Source organism: Bos grunniens, chromosome 2, assembly GCF_055505025.1.
Source record: "Bos grunniens cultivar Pamir isolate PY7600 chromosome 2, Bosgru_T2T1.0, whole genome shotgun sequence".
Lineage (NCBI taxonomy): Eukaryota > Metazoa > Chordata > Mammalia > Artiodactyla > Bovidae > Bos > Bos grunniens.
This window is the reverse complement of record NC_141166.1, coordinates 19,574,311-19,590,588: the sequence shown is the minus strand read 5'-3', so window position 1 is coordinate 19,590,588 and position 16,278 is coordinate 19,574,311. Positions and strand designations below refer to the sequence as shown.

The following is a 16,278-nucleotide window of genomic DNA, read 5'->3' as shown; positions in this document are numbered from 1 at the left end:
CATTCTATTGATGAAATCACTAAAGCCAACTCAGATTCAAAGATGGAATTAGACTCCACCTCCCAATCTCCCAATGGAGAAACAGCAGCATCTGTAGCCATTGTTGGTCTCCCTCACAGGCTCCATGTAAACACGAATAATAATGTTACTGCTCTTGTGAGTCAGGTCTCTGGAGTGTACAAACAAGGGTTTTGTTTTGTTATGTCTCACATCATGTGTGAATAGGTGTGTGTGTGTATGAGAACTTAATTAACATGTAATAAATAAATACAATGCACTTAATAAAATTATATTATAATTTTATTGGAAAATGACCTTTCAGAGTCATTCTTCCAGAAATAAAAACAAGTAAAATTGATGTCAAGTACAATTTGCTCTCCCAGCCAAATTAAACACGGGTTTCACACAATGAAAGGGAAGCCATATGTTATTTTCAAAATGGCCTCCCAAGAGAGCAGGCAATAATGTGAAGAGGCATTGAAGTTGCGAAATGGAAAGACACTGTCAAAAAGGACTTATTACCTCCGAGCATAACAAGAATAATCTCCAGTCCCTTGCCTCTGAGCTATGGTCCAGAAAACCTAATGAAAATTCTAAGAGGGAATTAAATTTAATTTGTTGCTCTGGGCTTCAGGAAGACCCACAGCTATTCCAAGGGTATATTGAACTTTCTGAGTTTTCAAAACATAATTTCAAAATGGCTAGTTAATCTCAGGGTCAGAGGAAGTAAAAAAAAAAAAAAAAAAGGACACACATACAAGCTAAGTAATTGAATTAAAGCAACAAAAGACCAAAGATGATTTATTACTAATTCAATCTTTATGATTTAGACATTTTTCTTAAAAAAGAAACCCACACAGAACCTTTCAAAGATATTCTGGAACAAGAGAAAGAGAATGTCATTCTAAAAACTTAGATGAAGTTCTTAGAGGTGGAGCAGAAGAATCACCTAGCTTTCACACATTGTTTGCTATAGAAATTTGAAGAAAATTTTAGAAAACCATTTTGCAAGTTCAATAGCATATATGATAACATCACCTCTAAGAAACAAGGAAATTAAAAACTAAAAAGTATGAATTTTGCAATGAAATGAAAATAGGATTACATTAAATACAGAAATATTTCCAATTCTAATTTAGGATTATAAGGCTTATATTTAATTCTTGGAATGCATATTTACTAAAATCTTGGTTCCTTAAGGACATGAACGTAATCGGTAATTTGGTTCATTTTATGATACTCATAGAATGTGCTGTGCTTAGTCGCTCAGTTGTATCCGACTCTTTGAGACTCCATGGACTGTAGCCCACCAGGCTATTCTGTCCATGGGATTCTCCAGGCAAAATACTGGAGCAGGTTGCCATGCCCTCCTCCTGGGGATCTTTCCCACCCAGGGATCAAACCCAGGTCTATTCTATTCTACACACAGAATAGATACAATAAAGTATAATATATATACTACTATTTGTGTATTAATATATGTTGAGTGTGACTGAACACACAAGATAAATGAGTAATAAAGTATAGGATACTGTGCAATAAGAAATATTAGAAAAATGATTATTCATACCTGTTTTATGAATATATACATATACATGTATACTTAATGTAAAAATATGTGTATATATTATACATATAAATATATACATGGAATCAGCTCAGAATAACAATGCCAATATAACTACTATAACAATATCAGTAAAATATATGATTAATAAAACATTTTAATGTATCTTTGCAGATTTCTTTTTGTTCTTTTTGGTTATATCTCACTAGTGATGGACAGAAAGATGAAAATATTTTATAATCATTTGAAGTAATTCTTCTCCATGAAGTTAAATCACCAACTTGATACAGTTACACCTCATTGTTTAAATTTACCTTTAGTTTTTAGAAAATACATATTTTACTCTGCTTTAATCTTATCTATAATTATGTAAAATATTTATATAGTTCTACAAACTTTTTCTATATTTAGAAAATTCTAGTTTCTATTCCTAGCTCCTCCACCCTGACCCTCCTTTCTCTCTAGTAACCTCAGTTTTTAGTTCTTTCATTTACACAAATAATTTGCTTGTGTGTTGTACACAGACAACATATATAAACACACAGACATAATACATACTATATACACATATATTCATATTTCTTCATTCCTTCCTTAAACAATAGGATACTTCACGTAGTCTTCTCCACGTTATTGTTTTTGGCTTATAAATAGGTACTAGAGATAATTTTTAACTTCTTTTCATAACTGAATTGGGCTTCCCTTGTGGCTCAGCTGGTAAAGAATCCACCTGCAATGCAGGTGACCTGGATTCGATCCCTGGGTTGGGACAATCCCCTGGAGAAGGGAAAAGCTACCCACTCCAGTATTCTGGCCTGGAGAATTCCATGGACTGTATAGTCCACGGGGTTGCAAAGAGCCAGACACGACTGAGCAATTTTCACTTCATAACTGAATAGTACTCAGAGCATGGGTGTTCCATAGTTTATTAATCTGGTCCCCTCCTTACTGATTTTGAGATACCAGGCTCTTGCTACCACAATGTAGCAATGAAACAGCTGATCATGTCTTTTTCTATTTTCCACCAGAGCAATATAGAATTTTGATAAAAACAATGAAAAATCCATTAAAGACTGCAAGTGCTTAGAATATAGTTCATCAACATTTCCTTCTTCTCTTAGAAATGCACCAAAAGATGCAAACTGAGAGAAGCACCAAAATTAAGAATCCAAGGACAGACAAACAAAAAGATATATGATAAGAATGTGGCACCACTTAACAATAGTAATTAGAAATTATGCTTTAACCCATGTTATGTAATTGTATACTATAAACCAATTTTGTTGTTCAGTCACTAAGTCATGTCTGACTCTTTGAGACTCCATAAGCTGCAGTCTTCCCTATCCTTCACTATTTCCTGGAGTTTGCTCAAACTCATGTCCACCGGGTCGGTGATGCCATCCAAACATCTCATCTTCTGTCATCCCCTTCTCCTTTAAATCATACTTCTTTTTTCAAGGTACAAGTGAAACAAATTTGCCACTATATGTCATATAAAACATAATTAAAATTATAGAAACAATTCACATTAAATGTGAAATACATTGTCTTGGATGGTAAACAATTACAAGCCGGTACCATGACAAGGTAAAAATTTATCATAATAGAGTACAGCTAATATAATTCATTTTGCTTTTATTTCTGAGTTTCATAAAGTGGGAAAATGAGGACACCTCCAATGTCTTGTCTATAGCCTAAGCTGTACATCTTTTTGGAATCCTTCATATAAAGGAATATTGATATCTATTGAATCGTTTCTCCTTTTATGACTGTTTCACTAGTATTTCAAATTCATTTCCTTCTTTTATATAAAACAAAAAGAACTCTGTAAAACTCAATCAACTCAGCATCTAGTATTCTGGCTCAAAATCCAAGGTTATAAAGTGGTGGTAGCACTGAACAGCTAAAATGAAATTTTTTCTGAGTTCTTGGTCCAAATCCAACCAGTGACAAAAATGCTGATAGCTTTCAGGTTTAAAGTAACAAGAGGCTCTAAAATGTTGGCACACTAAGAAAGCAATCTCCGCTTTTCAAGCAAACATTTCTTGGCAACTATATGCACAGATCCTCTTCAAAATGTGTTATCCTTCCCATGGTACTTCTGTTGCTGATGTTTTGTCCCTAAGTCGTGTCCTACTCTTTGTGACCCCCTGGATATAGCCTGCCAGGCTCCTCTGTCCATGGGATTTCCCAAGCCAAGCCTACTGGAGTAGGTTACCATTTACTTCTCCAGGGGATCTTCCCCACTCAGGGATCAAACCCATGTCTCCTGCTCGGCAGGTGGATTTTCGTACCACTGAAGCCCCTGGGAAGTCCCAATGCAAATACACTAGGAAAATACAAAACATAAGACACATGAGGTTTTTGCCTGAATTTTTCATAATTTATTAGGGAACTATTTATGCAACATATACCTGAGCACTGAAGAATTGATGCTTTTGAACTGTGGTGTTGGAGAAGACTCTTGAGAGTCCCTTGGGCTGCAAGGAGATCCAACCAGTCCATCCTAAAGGAAATCAGTCCTGAATATTCATTGGAAGGGCTAATGCTGAAGCTGAAGCTCCAATACTTTGGCCACCTGATGCGAAGAACTGACCCATTGGAAAAGAAGCTGGTGCTGGGAAAGACTGAAGGTAGGAGGTTAAGGGGATGACAGAAGATAAGATGGTTGGATGGCATCACTGGCTCGATGGACATGAGTTTAAGTAAGCTCCGGGAGTTGGTGATGGACAGGAAAGTCTGGCGTGCTGCAGTCCATAGGGTCGCAAAGAGTCAGACACGACGAAGCGACTGAACTGACTATGTAGCATAAAGAGCTTTCAGACATTCACAGAGTGTAAGATAATAATCTGTTTCAGCATCTGTCCTTAGCAGCAGTTATATGGTAGCACATGTCAGGGTCTAGTATAGGAGAAGCCAGCAAGGAAGCATTGTTCTCAGACCATCTCTCTGCTCACACTCTCTCCTAGGTAACACCACTCTACCCAGTGGTTTTAAACTCCAGCTGTATTCCAATAGGGCTTGGTGGTTCAGTGGTAAAGAATCCACGTGTAATGCAGGAGATACGGAGACGGGGGTTCAATCTCTCAGTAAGATCTCCTGGAGGAAGAAATGGCAACCTACTCCAGTATTCTTGCCTGGAGAATCCCATGGACAGAAGAGCCTGGCGGGCTACAGTCCACAGGGTCACAAAAGAGTTGAACATGACTGAGCGACAAAACAATGACATATTCCAATAACTCTCAATATATGCCTAGACAAGACCTTTCCTCTGTGGTCCAGATTTGTATATACACTTACCTTCTCAGTATCCTTGGTATCTGAACCAGTACCTCATGGCCAAAACAATACACAGTTTTTCCCCCAAAGAGAAATTTGCCACCATCTCTTTCCTCCCATCTCAGTGAATTTGCCTATCTGTTTAAACTAAAATCTTAGGGGACAATTTCTCTCCTTCTCCAAGAGTCTACTCCTATCTATTGATAATTCTATTGTAGCTATACTCAAAATTGATCCTATATGCAACCCTTGCTCACCATCTCCCTTGAAAAAGCATCATGTCTTCTCCAGACTTAGTACAACAGTCTCATAACTGGCCTCTCTGCCTCCACATTTGTTTGCCACAACCCATTCTCCAAAACAATGCTCTTCTGCAAGAGCAGATCATCTGTCAACTCTCTGTTTAAGGTCCACCACAAGCTTCCCATCACTCATGTGATAAAATCCAAACTGCCTACTATGGCAAATAGGTCTAACTCCTCACTATTTTTCCAACCTCACAATGTTCTAAACACTGTGACCAAGATTGCTTCCAACCTGAAGTCTTAGTAGGTGTTGTTTCTTCCTTCTACGATATACCTCCCCCAAATATTTATGAGACCACTTCCTTTTTATTATTTGTTTCAAAGAGGCCTCCCATCTCTTCCTGAGCTAAACCTGGCTCCTACCAAGTATCACATTACCTCATTTCATTTTCCTGATGTTCAGTTCAGTTCAGTCGCTCAATCATGTCCGACTCTTTGTGACCCCATGGACTGCAGCACGCCAGGCCTCCCTGTCCATCACCAACTCCCAGAGTTTACTCAAACTCATGTCCATCGTGTTGGTGATGCCATCCAACCATCTCATCCTCTGTCATCCCCTTCTCCTCCTGCCTTCAATCTTTCCCAGCATCAGGGTCTTTTCAAATGAGTCAGCTCTTTGCATCAGGTGTTAGGTTATATTATTGCACTATGTTAATTTACATTTTCATTTTTGTTAGTATGCATACCACTACATGTCTCCCACTATGGGAGCAGCAGTTCCTGGGAAGCAAGAACTCTGGCTTTCCATCACAATTGTATTGGTACCATTGTTCTGGTTCCTACAGCAGGGCCTGGCTCATAGAAGACTTTTAATAAATACACATTTGTGGGGTTGGCTATAAAACAATGAAATTAATGTTTTCAAAAGATAAAGACACAGATCATAAAGTATAGCTGAGGTTAATTAGCATATGCTTCCACAAGGAAGCTTGGGATTTACAAAATCTATAAAACCATCTCCACAACTGAGTTTGAGAGAATCTGCTTAATGTTCCATGGAATATACCCCTTTAAGTTGAAGGGGAAATTTCTAATTTAAAAAATTAATGTGAAAAATGAGAATATCATTCCACCAAAGCCAATCGATTCTTACAGTATTCCAACAGTATTTCAGTATTTTGCAAGTCAGAGCTTGACTGTATAATGAAACACATGTCATAATCAAAGAAATTTAACTTTGCAATCAAATAGCAAAATGTCCCTACATATGGTTACACACACATATATTCAAATATAATTTCCATCAACACTTTTAGGAAGTCAACTTGAATCCCATGCTTACTTGACCTCATTCCGGCAGGAAGCACAGATCCCACCACAAGGAGGAACTTGGAGAAGGGAATTTGATTTATTTGCAAATCTATTGAACTGAATGGTAACTCCACTGCTTCATTCTCTCAACTCATGCTGGGTCCAGTGCAAAGAGAGGCCCTGGCCGGGTATGAAACTATCAATATTATAATTTCTTCTTAATTAAGCAAAATAGCCTGCCCCTCCCTTCTTTACTGGGGCCAACCTAGTGAAGACATACAGAGAGCTGTTCCCAGCAAGTGTATCACAAAGCTTTATTTTTTTCCCTTTTATTAAACAGGCTCTGAGAAAAGAGCAGATGGCTGAACTAACATCAGCATGGCTTTGTACATACAGATGTTACAAAGGCACTCTACCCTGTCTGAAGCCTTATAACTGGTGAGTGTTAACTGGTGAGAAGTTGATCCTCTGTAAATTGTATATTTCTTTTCTATAATTATTAATTAATTTTTACTGTAGTATGGTGGCTCAGATGGTAAAGAATCTGCCTCAATGCAGAAGACTCTGGTTTGATTCCTGAGTTGGGAAGATCCCCTGGAGAAGGGATAGGCTGCCCACTCCAGTATTCTTGGACTTCCCTGGTAGCTCAGATGATAAAAAATCCACCTGAAATGCAGGAGACCTGGGTTCAATCCATGGGTTGGGAAGATCCCCTGAAGGAGGGCATGGCAACCTACTCCAGTATTCTTGCCTGGAAAATCCCCATATACAGAGGAACCTGGCAGGCGACAGTCTAAGGAGTCGCAAAAAGTTAGATGACTGAAGCAACTTAGCCCGCACACACACAATGATAAATCATACACCTGTCAGCTTCAATAGCAGTTTTTCTGACTCTGAGGATGATAGATTTTTCCTGTCTTAAGCAGCCAAAGCCACATTACTGCAGCTCCTTACTACAGTATCTTTAGGCCTGTGCTTCCTCTCTGCCACCTGCCATTATGTAAAGAGACACAGAAAGGAAGCTGGTAGTTAAATTATTTGTATCTTCACTCACAGAGAGCACCCTGATAATTTCAGGGAACAATCATCAAATATTTCTTTAAAAGTGCACCTAATCCCTAAAGAAAAACTACCTATCAATTTGACTGTCTGGAAGCAGAGAAAACATGTGTAAAGACTATGAGGGTCTTATCACCATTCCGCAAAAAGTCCTCATTACCAAGAAGTCTTAGAGAACTGACGAAGCCATGAATCCAGAGCAGGCATCAATTTGGCTTTTAGTCACTTCTCTCTTTCAACCTCAAAGTGGAATTTTTCTTAGAATTCAAGTCAATTACTTTGATAACATGATTGTTACATCTACACGAACACTATGTCTGCTCTGAGTTAGTAATGCCTTTTTACTATTCTACTCCTGTGAAAAATGAATGAGGTGTTTGCCATGAACTCAAAACTTCCAGGGGCAGTAGGATGGGGTGGCCAATTGACTGAAGGGGGTTTCAGGTTGCCTGTTCTACTAAAGGAATGTAAGGTATCTGCACAGTCCATCTCACCTGGCTCAGGTAAGGTATAAAAAATAATGTACTTTCGCATCTATAACATCAGCTGATCTTTCCTGGTCATCAACTAAATGTCACCTGGTCATCAACTATTATTACATTTTAAGTGCTATTGACAAAGTACATAAAGTAGTATTCCAGAAGTAGTCCTTTTTTTGGTTTGAAAGTAAAATGGTTTCTTGCTACAGTTTTCTCATTATAGTATGATTTCATCTCACTGCCTATGAATTCCATCCATTTACTGTCCAAGCTCAAATGGTAACAAGTGCAAGGTTACAATTAATGGCCTTCATTTCAGTCACAAGAACAAAAGCTTATAAACTCTTTTTGGATTTCAGACTTCTTTGAAAATCTAAGTAAAACTCTGGATCTTGTCCCCAGAAAAATGACAAAATCCAAATCTAGAAAACCATTTCAGAGGTTTGTTGATTATCCATCTATAGACTTCACGCACAGAGCCCATTCTACATCAGCATCCTTTGGGATGCTAGTTACAATAGATTTCTGAGTAGGAGAAAGGCATCTCCATTTTTAATGAAAGCCCCTGGTGATTCTAATACTTCAGATTATTGTCCTAGAGGATGACAGACTTGAGGGCGATAGAACGAGGTGAAAATTTTCTGATACAGAAGGTGGAGCCACAGGTGGTGGAATGGGTTTGTAACTTTCTGCAGAATTAGTCTTATTATAATCACATCTGTCAATCGGATAGGGAAAGGAAATTCTAAATCTAAGATATATGAATATAAGAGAAACAAATCATATAACCACAAATGCTTTCTATACCAGAGACATTATGCTATACTACTAAAATTTAGTACTTCTAGTGAAGGGTTCTTACCTTGAAGTGGTTAACATGTTAACATTCAATGGATGTAAATGTGAGCAGTGGAAATGAAGGAGCCTGCACACAGGTGAACCCTGATCACAATTTACACATGAATGGACATACCCAGTTCCCGAGTATCCCACCCAGCACTCACACCTCTTTACCTTGCCAAGCATGTGAACAATGCCTTGTCAACCACAGACGCTCAACACATCCCCTTTGGATTTAATATGTCTCTGCTAACAACTCCATTCCAAATCTAACCGTGTGCCACATAACAGACTGTACTGAGGTCCATTACAGCTGAAAATTTGACAACTCGTGTTCTTCTCTTAATTCTGAAAGAGCCCTGATCAATACCCACTTGTCTCTTCTCAATCCCTTCTAAGATGATGAACTTCACAGTGGTCAGAGAGGTCAAGTCTATGTATTTGCTGCATGTTACCCAAGCTGCAAGTTTGGGACAGAGTATAATTTACACAGAGGGTAAATTACTAGAGAGGAATGAGAGCAACTCACAAATGAACAGGGAGCACATGTTTATCCACTCTGGTATGAGCAGACATGCACTAATGATTTGGTATACAGATAAATGATCTTTGGAGCGATCATGGACCCCTTGAAGAATCAGATAAACTGCATTTATGCTAAGGAGTTCTCTGATACCTAGAAGCCCACTGGTGCCCACCCTTTTGATTTAACAGCATTTGATAAGTTCATCCATGACAGTTCTGACAGCAATACAGAGGGGAGAGAGGGACATGGGGATAGAGGCTACATGAATTTTGATCCTGTGATACAACAGAAAGAACATGAGATCTGGACTCAAATAACCCTGCGTTGAGACTTGACACCATAGCTTTATAACCACAGAATAGCTAGGACTGCTCTAAGGATCAAGGGAATTCATCATTATGGATGCTCTCTGGCTAGCAAATGCAAATAGATGTCACTTTCATGAAACAAGTATGATACATTCGTTTTATTATATAGGAGCCTAGGTGTTAAAATCATTTAGGTCATGTTTGTGGTATGAAACTTCCCAGATTGCAATCCGAAGTTTCTATAAAGTTACCTTGGTATTTAAGTTAAGATCCTTTGAACACAAGTTCTATCCCAAAGCAAAAAGAAGAAATTAATCTTTTTTAATGTAAACAGAATAACAGTTAAGTTTAAATTTCTTTTTAAGAGAAGGCCAACATCATCATTCATAAAAAGTAGATGTTTAAAAAGTAGCTAAAAAAAAAAAATTTTTAATAAATAAATAAAAAGTAGCTAACATACACATCATTAAATTATATCACAAACATTTATACTGCAAGCCACACACACACACACACACACACCATCACATATACACACTATACATACACACATATATATATCAGTCTATGTGTATGTATATGAATCATTATATAATCTTGATTCACTTTTCATTTCCTAAACTTTGCCTGGCAATAACTGACTTTCATCTACCAATTAAAATCTACTCCAAATTCATGTCTTCAACAGATTAACATGTTTTTCGAAAAAGAACATGTAATCTGGTGACAGGATGGGGGTGGTGGTGGTAGTGGTGGAAAGATTTTGTTCAATGACAGGTTAAAACAAATCATTATTTTCTCAAACTATTTTACCAGAAATAAATTATATTCAATCCTTAAAAGATACACTTTCTTTGCGCTATATCAGGAAAATTTAGAGTTACAAGATCAGCAATTGCAAGCCCAGGATTTTGTAAGGTAAATGCCACCATTTCGCATCCCAAAGTCAATTCACAGTGGCGATTTAAGAGATGCAAAAGGCCTGGCAAGAGTATTTATTTCCTCCAAGAATCCTCTGCAAGCAAACTGTGCATTCAGCAATTCTGCAGGCCACTGTTTCACCATGCGACAGGCCCACTTATTCACAAACAAATCATTAACATTCTTGACATAAATCCATACTGGACCATTAATCCCAGCTATGATAATGTTTTAGTACATTTGCTCTGCCCATCATGAATGGCAGTGTTGTTTCCCAGAACCCATCCTTGACAAATAAGAGACAAATTATGCCCCGTGAGAAAACTTGGAGAATGAACGGCTTACACACCAATTACTGTCTCATTATCAGGCTGATGCGGAAATAGATCCTCTGTGCTTTGGATGAAATGCAGATTTTTCTTACTCAGACCAAATATACAAATACATACAAAACTATTTGTTAAAGTGATTTTTATTGCTCAGATTCCTCTGTAAGCCACACTCTGGGGACATTCCTCATGAAAACAAATTAAAAATTATTGCCTACAGAAATAAATATTGCTAACAAGTGATTACTTACATAACTACCAATACCAAGATCTTAACAACTCTAATAAGAGATGACTAATATGGCCTTTAGGCATTTCAGTGTTTATCATATTCTGCCTAAGAGTCATCAGGAAAGCAATATAAGTAATAGAGAAACAATAATCAGGGAAAAATACAATTATTTCAGTTAAATAGACTTTGCATCCTGACAAGTCTCTTAAATCCAGTTCTTCCAGCAAAACTTAAACAATAAAACTCTTTATGATCAAAAAGCACTGGATACACACTCATACATAAGAAGCACTCTGCTATATGTTTTTATGTTCCAAGGTAAATGGATCCAATTCTAGAACTTTACCTCTAACATTGTAAGTTTAATAAATATACTGACAGCTCTACAAAAGCAACCAAATCAAACATCTCATTTTCCATATCAGTACCATTAGTTCGACCTACAAACCATCTCCAGGGTTTAACCCCAGGCTTCTGCTCTGTCAACCATCACTTCTCACATTTGTGATGACAGATGACAAGCCTGTTTATTTCTCTGTAAGGTATCTGGTTTCCAGCAACTGTTCAGTATTTCTCAAACTTTATGTGCACAGACATTCCTGGAGATCTTGTTAAAACACATATGCTGGGTCAACACTTGTGCAGTGGTACCTGATAATAGTCTGGCTTTCTATCAAGCTCCCAGGTGACACTGACGCTGCATCCTTGGCCCATCCTTTGAGAAGCAAGGTGAGAAATGACTACCTTTTGATAAAGGCTTGAGAGATCAATAGCTTGGTTCCCCTTAGACATGAAATGGAAACACTTCTATTTAATTTTGCTTTTCCTATTCCTTATGTAATTATTGACTTAATAAATAGAAACATTTAAATCATGTTTTACATCATTCAATTTAGAGTAAGATTTAAAGGGAAGAAATCTCGAGAAACACCTGTATGGCATTAGTATGAGGTCACCCTACTGATGACCTGATTTTGAATTTTACTCTACTCTGCCATTAAACAAAACCATGGGGGCATAAATGCGGCACTGAACTTCCCTTAGCCTCAGTATCCTGCTCTGCAAAGTAGGACTGATACACACACACTATCATGTGTAAAACAGATAACTAGTGGGAAGCTGCTGTGTAACACAGGGAGCCCAGCCTGACTCTTTGTGATGACCTAGAAGGGTGGAATGGGAGCAGGCAGGGAGGCTCCAGAGAGAGGGAAGATATATATATATACTGCAAATCATATATATATATATGTAATAATTATAACTGATTTGCATTGTTATACGGCAGAAACCAACACAATATTGTAAAGCAGTTATCTTCCAATTAAAAATATTTTTTAAATGTGAATGGAAAATACTCACCTTGCAGTGTGAGCACAGGATGAAATAAAAACATATGAACACTACTTTAGCACAGGAGATGCTCAACAATGAGTTTGTTTTTTTCTTTTTTGTGCTGTCTTTGATTATTATCAAACCTTATTAAACCTGTCAAACAGTCAGGGAACCCTAGCTTCAGCAGATGAACTCAATCTAGAGCAAAAGACGCAGCCGGGTTTGGACCTGGATCTGCTATTGACGTGCTGTGCGTCCTTAGGCAAATCACTTCACCCAGCGGTTCTCAGATGTGGACTGTGAGACCTGCACCAACCTGGCCGTATAATAATTACTTGATAAAAATTCAGGGTTCTCTGCCTCCTCCCAGCTAGGCAGTTGTTTTCATGCAAGTCTGAGATAAAACCTTGGATTTGGTATTATTCAATACTTCTGCAGTGATTCGGATCTGTAGCTGTCTTCAATCTTTAGAGCCTCAGGTGCCTTGATTACCATGCCTGACCACCTATCACCGGGTTTTTAAAACAGGCCTTACTCAGGAAACAGTAAGCTGTTACGGCTGTGACTGTGTGGTCATTACTACCCTCATCTATAGGCTCAGAAGAGGAACTCACGGGAACCCCCTCGCCTCTCTGAAAGCATCCCCACTTCACAGCTCTAGCTGCACCTGCATCAGAGGCAATCGCAAGCTTCAGTTCCTGACGTTTTCCTCTTTTAAATCCCAACACCAGCTGGGTTGTGATGGAGACGGCTTCCTTGAGTCCTCCTGCTCCTGAGTTCAGTGCGCGAGCCCTGCCAGGTGTCCTTGGACTCTAGCTTTCTCTACCACTGCTTTGCAAAGTAGAAAGACAAGCACCCCACCACTACCCAGTCACTCGCCTCTCTAGAGCAGGGTCTCATAAATCCCCACGAAGAGACTCCAGTTCAGACAGGAAGGTTTTCTCTTGGCTCACTGCTATGTCTCCTCTCTTTTACCACTTCCCACCTGTGCCTATAATTGGTCCTAGTAACAACTGTCACAAGAAGAAACATTTATTTCTCCACACTAGTTTTAGAGGGTGAAGATCCCATTTCCTATTGCAAATCTTAAATAGAATAGAAAAGGGCTTATAAAACACATGTATGCAGAATGCAGCTCGGTGTTCATGCCGAGACGTAGAAGAGTTTTCTTTTTGCTTCTCCAAAATCATAGAATGCATTCCCTTCACTGTTTCCTTCATTTCTCTTCCTCCCCCTTCTCCCTCCCTTTCTTCCTTCCTCTTAACAGTATTTGCAAGTCTATAAACTCACTGAAACCATTCTGAACCAAACAGAGTACTATTTGTTAGACCTATGGCTCAGAAGGTAAAGAATCTGCCTGCCATGCAGGAAACCCAGGTTCAACCCTGGGTCGGGAAGATCCCCTGGAGAAGGAAATGGCTACCCACTCCATCCTGTGGGCAGGATGAAACATCCTGTGGGCAGAGGAGCCTGGCAGGGTACAGTCCACGGGGTCATAAAGAGTCAGACACAACCGAGCTACTAACACACACACACATTTAAGTTATAGGTGAGTGTCGCCTATAATCCATCTGGTGTAATGAAAGCGATAGGGAAATATATGTAGATGACAGGTAGTAGGTAGGCAGATAAATAAGCAGACAAATAGGTGTTAGAAGAGAAACAGAGGGGCTGATAGGGAGAGACCAAGACAGAGTTTGGGGCTGGGAATCAGTGCTCTGCTTTCCAGTCGTGGAGTGATGCAGGGATTAGAGAAGCAGGCCTGCTATAAGAAGATAAGTGGAAATCAGGGCTTGGCTTTCTTAGGGTACGACAGAGAGTGGCCAGAACTTTGCAAAGGAAACAACGCAAGCCCACTCTATAGCAGAGCCCCCACTCAACTCTAGACAAGAATGAAGCAAGAATATAGGTAAACACTGCCAGAGAATCAGATTTTCCAAGAAGAGTCTGAAGCCCAGATATTCATACGAAATCTCCTGGTCTTTGGGTGTTTGCTGCAGTTTAAAACTTCTACAAGCACCATGTGTGCCAAAGGAAATACATCAGCAAGGCCAAGGTGGCTTACTGGCTGGTCACTTGCAAACCTTCACCTAGATAGCCTCTGTAACCCAGGTGCTGGTTATCATTAGAGTCTGTTTTTCCTCCTTCCTGGGCACTTGGTTGGACCATGTCCCTCCACATCCTTGGAATTAGGAATGAACTGATGGTTGAGTTTCAGCCAATAGAACGTGAGCAGAAAGGATACATGCCTCTTCTTCTTCTTCTTCTTTTTTTTTTTTTTGACTTCTTTTTCTAAAATATTTATTCCTTTTTTATTTTATTTTAATATTTATTTTATTTATTCACTTATTTGGCCATGCCAGGTCCCAGCTGCAGAACATGGAATCCTCGATCCTCATCATGGTCCGTGGAACCCTCCAGTTGCAGCATGTCTGGGATCCAGCTCCCTGACCAGGGACTGAACTCAGACCCCCTGCACTGGGAGCATAAAGCCCCAGCCACTAGACCACCAGGGAAGTCTCCTGACACAGGTCTCTTACAAGCAAAGACCCTAAAGAAGCAGCTGTGTCTCTTTGTGCTATCTTTCCACTTCTACAAACAACAAAAGCCCTAAGGGCAGTGGAACCCAAGCATGGAAGAGGCCTGGGTCCCTGAATCACCACATGCAAGAGAGCCACTAACTGTCCAGGAACATGGCTTTGGACTGTGAGCTGGAAAAACAAACATCAACAGTGCTTTATACATTTTCTATCTTTGGGTTTTTTAGTTACTGCATCCTAACCTAACGTGGGCTTTCCTGGTGGCTGAGATGGTAAAGAATCGCCTGCAATGCAAGAAACACGGGTTCAATCCCTGGGTCAGGAAGATCCCCTGGAGGAGGAAATGGCAACCCACTTCAGTATTCTTGCCTGGTGAATTCCGTGGACAGGTGAGCCTGGTGAGCTACAGTCCGTGGGGTCGCAGAGAGTCGGACATGACTAAACGACCAACTAACACACATATACACAGCCTAATTTATTTAATACAGTCTCTAGGATTCTTCACCTTTAACTTGGAAAAACAACAACCCTTTATTCTCCTTGAAATGGCCTACTTCTTCTGTCCCTTCAACTGTGAGTGGAATGCTTTCATTTTGCCCTTCTAGATACACTTATCTTTAAATCTGATTTATGATAGGTCATCCAGACTATTCGGATGAGTTCAGTTTTTATTTATCAATTGCTTAAGGGCAAAAGTTATGACTTTTCCAGAACCCTCAGAATCAGATCAGATTTAGAAACAAGATTATCATAACATTTCTATTAAGGAAAAGTTGCTACAGAGCAAAATGTACAAACATCCTGAAAATCTTCTGTTAACACTTTTTTTTCAAGCCATAAAATATTTCCCAAGAACAAAGTGATACTTTTGAGTCTCCTTCCCTAAATTTTTGTTTATTGCCCTTTCTCTCACTTGAGATGACCCTGCCCCAGAAAGTCTTAGTATCAGAAATGGAATAAATTATCTTTTTAAAAATGATTCAAATATGGGCTTCCCTATTGGCTTAGAAGGTAAAGAATCCACCTGTAATGAGGGAAGACCTGAATTCTATCCCTGGGTCAGGAAGATCCCTTGGAGAAGGGAATGGCAACCCACTCCAATACTTTTGCCTGGAGAAATCCATGGACAGAGCAGTGTGGCAGGCTACACAACCCATGGGGTCCAAGAGAGTCAGACACTACTGAGCAACTAACACTTTCACTTTCACACTTTCAAACATGGAAAGAGATTGGGAAAATAGACGTTGATAGATATAGAAGGAAGAGTTTGCAAAAAAAAAAAAACTCCAGAGTGGGGAAGTCAGAAGGCT

At 39.2% G+C, this 16,278-nt stretch overlaps 1 protein-coding gene across 3 annotated transcripts in view; it reads right to left on the bottom strand.

The window, feature by feature from the left end:
- Positions 1-16,278, bottom strand: part of PID1 (phosphotyrosine interaction domain containing 1) — a 265,880-nt gene that overhangs the window by 183,717 nt on the left and 65,885 nt on the right. The gene's annotated exons all lie outside the window — the stretch shown is intronic.